General features: G+C 41.9%; 1 non-coding gene across 1 annotated transcript; it reads right to left on the reverse strand.

Annotated features, from left to right (window-relative positions):
- Positions 1–1,677: 1,677 nt before the first annotated feature.
- TRNAL-UAG (transfer RNA leucine (anticodon UAG)) lies at positions 1,678–1,759 on the reverse strand. Its single transcript has one exon. It is a non-coding gene; the product is annotated as a tRNA-Leu (tRNA).
- Positions 1,760–9,593: the final 7,834 nt, after the last annotated feature.

Here is a 9,593-nt window from a genome sequence, read left to right on the forward strand (position 1 = left end):
AATGACCAGCTGATTCCAAAATTCATATGAAAATCCAAAGACATAGCATGCTCCAGACAACAAAAGAAGAACAAAGTTGGAGGACTCACTGCGCCTGGCCTCAAGACTTAGAAATCTGCTACAATCAAGACTGTAGTATTGGCATTAAGATACAAAAATAGATCTATGGAACAGGAGTGCAGAGGTAGAACCACACATGTATTATCAACTAATTTTTGACAAAATTTCAAAGGCAAGTCAGTAGAGAAAAGTAGTCTTTTCAACAAATGATGCTTTAAAAGAACCCACAATTTTGATCCCTACTTCACACTGAATGAAAACTTAACTCAAAATGGATGAAAAATCAAAACTATACAATATTTAGAATAAAATCTTTGTCAACGTGTGTTGGGGGAAGATTTCTTAGATGCAACATTAAAGCATGACCCATCAAAGAAAAATTAAGTACAGTGATTAATTGTACTTCCTAAAATTAAGAACCCCTGCCCTTCAAAAGACACTGTGAAGAGATTGAGAAGACAAACCAAACACTGGGAGATAATACTGTAGTTGCGCCCTCAGGTCTTTAGGGAGGATTTTGCCTCGTAGGGGACATTTGACAATGTCTGGAGACATTCTCGTTTGTCAAAAGTGGGACAGTACTACTGGTGTCTAGTGGGTAAAGGCCAGGGATGCTGCTAAACATTCTATAATACATATGACAGGCCCCCACTACAAAGAATTATCCAAAATGTCACTATGGTAGAGGCTGACTAATAAGTCACAAGGACAAATTTATCTCTTGCCTCCTTTAGGGCGTGGGCCAGTCAGGACTATCACCACCTACTGAAATGAACCGATGACTCCTTCTCAAAGGCTTGAGGAAGGGACAATGCCTGGATTCAGACCTGGGGGCAATGACTGCCAAACCGTGCCCAGTGCACCCTTTGGGTACCAAAGGCAGTGCACATGGGGCAGGAAAGTCATTGTCCAAAGGTCAGAAAGTGAGAATTTTCTCTAAAGAGCTCAAATTCTGACTTTGAACCCATCCTAGGATACCTTGCGGGCTGGGGGTGGGGGGGCGGTCAGGGTACTCTTCCTTGGCTGGCTCAAGCCTGGGAATTGAATCACTTCCCTGAGCTGGTGAGCAGTTGCCTCCCTCGATGATTCGCTTTCTGCTTAACCCATCGTCCTTTACTGGCTTGACTTTACCACCTTTACCTGGAGGGAGAGACGGAAAGAGAAAGGGTGGGTGGGTGGGTGGGTGGTGCTGTTGTAGCGGGGAGACCAGTGGAAAAATAGAGAACATCCCGTAGGAAACTGTAGGGGTTCCAGAGGCAGTCAGCAGCAGAAACTGCACAGGGACACTTTGCATCTGCCCGAATTTTGCCGTGTTAACACTTAAGAGAAAATGATGAGACAAAGTCTTACTTCGCTCCCCGCTCCCCTCCGTGCCCCACCCCGGAGTCTGCAGAGTCTTACTCTCCAATTCAGCCTGCAGGGAGGGCGGCTGTCGTTTAGATTGGATCGGTTCCTGCTTCCGGGAGCCTAACCCCACTCCACCCCGCCGGTTTCAAGGCTCTCCACCTCTCCTCAACTTGAACGCCCCAGCTTAAATGCAACACCTTTGGCAAGTCCTTATCCGCTCCTGTAGTGAGGACACGGGCAGTGATCGCTTGTGATTAAGAAAGAAAACCTTGGCAGCGGTGGGATTCGAACCCACGCCTCCAGAGAGACTGGAGCCTAAATCCAGCGCCTTAGACCGCTCGGCCACGCTACCAAGCGTATACCGTATAATTCTGTACACTTACTAGTTATACATTTCTGCCCTTTTTTTTTCCCGCGTTGTTCTCAACTCCCTGACCCGAAACCATGATTCTAGGTATCACCAAGGGACACTAAGAAAGTTCTTCTCAGCTCTACTAGGACTCGAACCTGCATTCACCCAACCCAAACAGCTCTTCTCACTCCAGGAGCTAAAAGAGAAAGACCTTCAAAACCAAGTATCCCCTCCCAAAGCACAGCACTTGGGATCTAGAATGTAACATCTTTGCGAAGGCGGGTCACGTCAGCTTCCGCCTGGCGTCCAGTAAGCGCTCAAAAACTGTTGAAAGGACGAATGAACTCCTTGATTTAGACTCCAGATCACTTGGGGATCGCGGTGGTGGAATAACAAAGAGCAAACTGTCTTTCCCTGTCACCACCCCGCGCGCCGCGACTTCAATTCTTTGCTAAATTTTGACTTTGTTACTTTTCGGTTCTGAAGCCGGGAGAGAAGTCTCCAGAAGTCATGCACAGTGCGTGCGTTAAACGACTGGGGAAAAAAAAAAAAGCTTGTTTCCTAGTTCCCTTTTTCTTCTCTTGGCCGAAAGCGCAAATAGCCGACGCCGATCAATGCCCGCTCCCTAGTGCCAGCCCAAGCAGAGTCTGCAGTCTTCCTCCCCAGTTCAGCCTGCGGGAAGGGAGGCTGTTTTTTAGGTCGGATCGGTTCCTGCTTCCCGGGAGCCTCTAGTCCCTTTTGTATCTCTGTGTCTCCCATTTCTGCGTCTCCCAGAGAGGTCCTGTTTCCCCTGCGCAGTTGTAGCCCTGTGGAGGCTATTACTACTGGCGACTGCGGAAGGAGACGGACTGAGACGTCCTTCCATAGGGACTGAGGCCGGATTCTGAGCCCAGACTGGTACTCAAGGTGCCCAGGATTCCTGACAACTCTCACGCTCCCGCTCCTCATCCTACCTAGAAGCCCAAGGCTGCCGGCCTCCGGAGGGGAGCCTGGGAACGGGGCCAGAATAGGCGAGAGAATTACACTGTCACGCCTCTTGACACGGAGAAGAGGAGCCACACATCAGTTCTCCAAATGTTTGAGCATCTGTCTAGGATCCACCAAACTTGAGTTTCCATGTTCCCTATGTGAAAAGGAATTCTTGCTGCTTTTAATTACAACGAAGTGGAAGTTACAGAAGACCACGATGCTATGTCTCTTTTGCTACTTTGTGGCAGTAGCTGAGAATTATTTCACAACTACTGCCTAGACTTGGGGGTGGGGGGGCGGGCAATAAAAACCATTGCAGCAGAGATCGGTTTTGTATTTTGGAATTCTAACAGGTGACTGAGCAAAAGGCTGGGCAATGGGATTGGGGGATGCTTGGGCCAATTTTCTGCCTTCTAAGGGTAGAAATTGTGGTTCCCTGGTGATATCCGATCACATCCTTCATTTGATAAAATTAAAGCTATTTGGGGGGCAAATTCCACCAAGAGCCTTAAACGGGGAGGTTGTATATGCTCTGTGCTTCCCTCTCTCTTGCAAATATGCAGTCTATGTCAGAGAAGAAGCACCCAGACCTGGCTTACTTCCTTAAGAATAGACAATTGTCATTGTTTCTTAATTCCCCCAAGAGAATGGAAAATTAATCCCTTCCCTTGGTGGTGTTGAAGGTTCCCAGGACACATAAAGGGGATTTTCCCAGAGCCTCCAGTAAAATTCTATGGTCTTTGTTTTGGGTGGAATTGTGTCCCTCCAGAAGGATATATAGAAGTCCTAATTCCCAGTGCCCCAATATGTGACCTTATTTGGAAATAAGGTATTTACAGAAGTAATCAAATTAAAATGAGGTCATTAGTGTGGGGTCTAATCCAATACGACTGGTGTCTTTATAAAAAGGGGGAAATTTGGGCATAGAGAGAGAGATCTCTTCCTGAAATCCCATAAATTTCAACATAAAAGTGAAGGGAACAGGGATTGCAGGAAGACTGCTAACTCAGATTCTCTGTGGGATCTCTGTAAAAGAACCTCAACGTAGTTTCAAGGGTAACAGAGGTAGACATATTGGGGCTGGAGCTCCCTGCTGGTGTGGAAAGAGATCACTGGAGAGGGGCATCTCACCAGTGGTAGAGCAGTGGCCCTCAAATGTTAGCATGCATCACAATCACCTGGAGGGCTTATTAAAAAGACAGATTGCTAGACTCAACTCTTGGAATTTCTGATTTAGAAGACCAAGGGCCTAAGAATTTATATTTCTAACAGGTTGTGAGGTGCTGCTGTTGCTACTGATCCAGGGACCATGCTTAGAAAACCACTGCAGCAGAGATCAGTTTTTTATTTTGGAATTGTAACAGAAATGAGGAAGGCAAGCTGAAGGAGTCAAAGATGTGCAGACTTCTTGAAAGCAGTGTGCAGGGAAGAGATGTATGCTCAATATGGTGGCAGTGGGGGAAAAATGAGAGGCCTTGGATATAAATGAGAGGGAAAAGCCTGGCAAAATAGTAAAGACTACTGTTAAGGACAAGGATAAGGTCCTTCCAATACTGGTGAACAGTACCGGTCACTTTATGACCCTTAAGACATGCATAGGGCTTCCCTGGTGGCGCAGTGGTTGAGAGTACGCCTGCCGATGCAGGGGACACGGGTTCGTGCCCAGGTCTGGAAAGATCCCACGTGCCGCGGAGCGGCTGGGCCCGTGAGCCATGGCCGCTGAGCCTGCATGTCCGGAGCCTGTGCTCCGCAACGGGAGAGGCCACAACAGTGAGAGGCCCGTGTACTGCAAAAAAAAAAAGGCATGAATAGAATGTGGACCCAAGGATGCCCAGGACTAGAAATGCTAAAGGTCTCAGATGAACTACGCAAAAGTGGTATCAAATGGTGTTATCTTCTGAAGTCTCTGGCCACGTGTATTTGTCTTACTGGGCATGGCATAAAGACAGATGAGCGTGCAGGAGAAACTAGGAGAAATGTTTGCACCCTTACCCTCTCCTAGGCCACATGGAAAACTTTGCACATATCCAAACTAATCAACTGAGGTCACCCTGGAAACTTGATACCACAGGTCTTTCTCATCTGTGAAAGAACTTTAGAGACTTGAAGCCTAGGAAGTCTGAGGTCCATGAACAATGCACCTGCAAGATCTCGGCCTAAGAAAATGGAATCTCATCTACCCTTGATCTTCTATGTCCAAGTGTATTTTTTATCATGTCCATTTTACGGACTTAGACAAGGTAGAGTTCACATCCTTGTCAGTAGTGTGCAAAATACTTGCATTCTCCTTTGAACCTTAGAGACCTAAGGATGTCTACCAGGATATGCATCCTACAGTCCTTCATTCTATCAACTGAGTGATTGAAGTATGTGTCGACTGAAAAAACATGTATAATGTGAGAGTTGTGAGTGAGTTTTATTGGGGGCAAAATGAGGACTATAGCCTGGGAGACAGCATCTCAGACAGCTCTGAGGAACAGCTCTGAAGAGGTAGGAAGGAACTCAGTATTGTATGTGATTTTAGTGAAGGGGGTACATGCAGTCAAGCACACATTTTGGCAAGGAGCAGATGTCTCTGTTAATGATTTTAGTGCTTTTCTAGATGTAAGAAGATGCAAGAATTTGGGCTCATAAAATCTTCTCCTGAAAATATCTAACTATCTGAAAGGTCTGTTTTGCCAGTTTCTCCCAGAGCACACATTGCCTCATTCCTGATCTCCACCCTGAACCCCTTTCAGGGTGTGTTGAAGGTCAGGGACTGCAGTGGCTAGTGACTTAATCCTTGCAGAGGCAGATGGCAAATGCCAGTTTGTAGTTGGCATATGCATAGTAAACGTTATTCAAAGTTCCTTTTTGTTAGGAATCTATCCAGTTACCTCCCAGTACCAGATATTGGTTACTGTGTTCATAAAACCTTCGAAGTCCTCACTGAATATTTTGTCTACTTGTTTAATACTTACTGAGAGAGGATTGTTCAAATATCCAATGATGATTGTGTATTTTTCTATTTCTTCTCTCAGTTATGTCAACTTTTGTTTCTTACCTTTGAAGACATGTTATTAGATACATAAAAATTCAAGGATATTGTGGAGAGTTTAAATAGAATTTCTTTTCAGGGCAGTTTTAAGTTCACAGAAAAATTGAGTAGAAAGTGCATAGAGTTCCCATATACCTCCTGCCCTCACACATGCACAGACTCCTCCATCTTCAGCATCCCACACTGGAGTGGTACAGAATGGTACATATGTTACAATCAATGAATCACACTGATACATCATTATCACCCCCAAACCACAGTTTACAATAGGGATCACCCTTGGTGTTACAAATTCTATGGATTCTAACAAATGTATGACATGTATCTACTGTATCAAATAGAATAGTTTCACTGCCCTAAAAATCCTCTGTGCTCTGCCTATTCACCCCTCCCTCACCCCAACCCCTGGCAACCAGTGATCTTTTTGTTTCGTTCATAGTTTTGCCTTTTTCAGAGCATCAAATAGTTGGAATCATACAATATGTAACATTTCAGAAGGGCTTCTTTCATTTAGTAATATGCATTTCAGTTTTTTGTCTTAGTCAGCTCAGGCTACCATACAAAATACCATAGACTGGGTGACTTGAACAACAGAAATATATTTACTTACAGTTCTGGAGGCTGGAAGTCCAGGATCAGGGTGCTAGGATTGTCGAATTCTGATGTAAGCTATCGTCTGGCTTGCAGGCAAGCACTCTGTCCTCACATGGCAGAGAAGGAGAGAGAAAGAGAAAGCAAGCCCTCTGATATCTCTTCTTATAAGGACACTGCTCCCAGCTTGAGGGCCCCATCCTGATGGCCCCATCTAACCCTACTTACCCCCAAAAGACCATCTCCAAATACCATCACATTGGGGGTTAGGGCTTCAACATATGAATCTGGCGGAAACATAGTTATTCAGTCCATAACAGTTCTTACATTTCTTTTCATGGCTTGTTAGCTCATGCTATAGGTCTCAGTGCTGAATAATAGTCCATTGTATGGATGTACCACAAGGAATATTGTATATAATTGACACTTTTATAATAAAATATTCCTCAATATCTCATATAGTACTTCTCACCTTAAAGAATCTGTTGTCTGATATTGATATAACTACATCATTCTTTTTCCTTTAAAGAGTTTTCAATGGTATGTCTTTTCCATTTTTTTCCTTCCAGCCTATCTGTATGATGGAAGAAAGTTTCATATATTTGAATTCATAAACTCAAACTTTTCATAAATTTCCATATATAAATGTTTAAAACATTTGCATCATCACAAGTCATTCTGGCTTATACACAATTTGGCTTGAACTTTACACTAACTAGAACAGCTTGTCTTATGACCTGTCAAACATGCATTGTACATCTGCTTTAGCCATTAAAGAAAATAATGTATTGTAAAATCAAAATGGAATGACTGTGGTTTAGGTTTCCTCTTGTAACTATGCAAATATTTTGGACCCCAGCCAATCCTTGCTTAACAAACACCCTTACTTCTTGCCAGCTCCATACCTAAATCTTGACAATCAACTTACATAACTTTGCACTTTTTGCCTATGTAAGCCTCCATTTTATAGGTTGGTGGAACACAGTTCAATTGCTTCTTGAATCTGTGTCTCCTAGGGTACAGTCCTTGGTTTGGAACAAATAAAACTCTTTTCTCTTTCTATTGTTCATTGTTTATTGATTATTTCTGTCAACACTTGTCTTTACATTTAAAATGTGTTTTCTATAAACAGCATAGAGTTAGGTCTCATTTCTCCTCAATCTAACAATTTTTGCTTTTAACTACAATATTTGTAACATTTACATTAATTGTAATTCCTGATACAGAGGAGATTGAGTCTACCAATTGCTATTTGCTTTCTATTATTCCCATCAACACTTAAAAAAATAACTATTGAGGTATGATTTACATACCTTAAATTCATCTTTGTAAGTGTATAATTCAATGATTATTTTGGTAAATTTATCAAGTTGTACCACCATCACAATAATCAAGGTTTAAAACATTTGTGTCATCACAGTAAGATCCCTCTTATCTGTTCTTTGTTTCTTTATTCCTTGTTAACCGAGAAATCCAGGAACAGAGACCTGGTTGAGACAGAAAATAAATGCTTTTATTTGGGGTTTGTTAGGACTGCAGCCCAGGAAGCATAAATTCAAGGAAGCACTTGAATTGTGTTCCATTGCATTACAAAATGAGGGAAGCTTACAACAGCAAAAAACTGTGCGGTTACATAAATTATTTGTCAAGAATTAGAAGTAAGCATGCTTATTAAGCAAGGATTGATTAGGATTTGAAATGATAACATAGTTGTGACATGGGTGGGGGACATTTTGAAACTACAAGGTTGTAGCTAGCAGCGGCTAGCAGATATATATATATATATTTTATTGGAGTATAATTGCTTTACAATGTTGTGTTAGTTTCTGCTGTACAATTAAGTGAATCAGCTATATGTATACATATAACCCCTGCCGCTTGGACCTCCCCCCTCTTCCCACCCACCTAGGTCATCACAGAGCACCGAGCTGAGCTCCTTGTGCTATACAGCAGGTTCCCACTAGCTATCTACTTTACACATGGTAGTGTATTTATGTCAAACCTAATCTCCCAATTCATCCCACTCTCCCCTTCCCCCTCGTGTTCACACATCCATTCTCTAGGTCTGCATCTCTATTCTTGCCCTGCAAATAGGTTCATCTGTACCATTTTTCTAGATTCCACATATATGAGTTAAATCGACAGATGAATGGATAAAGAAGATGTGGTATATATAAATATATACATATACATATAATGGAATATTACTCAGCCATAACAAGGAACAAAACTGGGTCATTTGTAGAGATGTGGATGCACCTAGAGTCTGTCATACAGAGTGAAGTAAGTCAGAAAGAGAAAAACAAATACCGTGCCAGATGTTGTTTTGAAAATGACTGGTAATGTCCTTGAAGTTCAGAAAATTCAAGTTCTCAGTGATTTGGGAACGTTTCTGAAACCACATCCACAATGGGTACCTGGCTCCATTTTGGATGTCTGAAACATAGTTACTCCATTTTGATTTTTTAAATAATCTTAAATAAATCATCATCGTCCTTTTCTGACTTTCTTTGTATTAAACAAGCACTTTTATCATTCCATTTATCTCCTCCATTTTGTTTTACTTTTAGTTATCATTCTTTAAGTTCTTAACCTTAAATTTACTAAATGCATCATTTTTATTAGTCTACCTGAAATTAACATTTTAATCATATCCCAGACAATGCAGAAAACTTACAATGCAAGAAACGTATTGCAGATGGCAGAATTTCCTTCTTTTTAAAGGTTGAATATTACTTTATTGTATATATGTATACCATATTTTCTCTATCCATTCATCCATCAACATTTAGATTGTTTCCATATCTTGGCTACTGTGAATAATTCTGCAATAAACATAGGAGTTCAGATGTCTGTTTGAGATACTGATCTCATTTCCTTGGGATATAAACCCAGAAGTGGAATTACAGGATCATAAGGTAGTTATATTTTTAATTTTTTTTAGTATCCTCCATACTCTTTCCATAATAGCTCTACCAATTAACATTCCAACCAAAGTGCACAATGGTTTTCTTTTGTCCACATCCTCACCAACAGTTGCTATCTTTTGTCTTTTTGATAAAATCCATTATAGCAGGTGTGAGGTGATATCTCATTGTGGTTTTGATTTGCATTACCTTGATGATTAGTAATGTTAGTAGCTTTTCCTATATCTGTTGGACATTTGTATGCCTTGTTTTAAGAACTGTCTACTCAGGTCCTTTACCCATTTCTTAATTGGTCATTTGTTTTTTTGCT

The sequence above is a fragment of the Globicephala melas genome, chromosome 2 (assembly GCF_963455315.2).
Source record: "Globicephala melas chromosome 2, mGloMel1.2, whole genome shotgun sequence".
Classification (NCBI taxonomy): Eukaryota; Metazoa; Chordata; class Mammalia; order Artiodactyla; family Delphinidae; genus Globicephala; species Globicephala melas.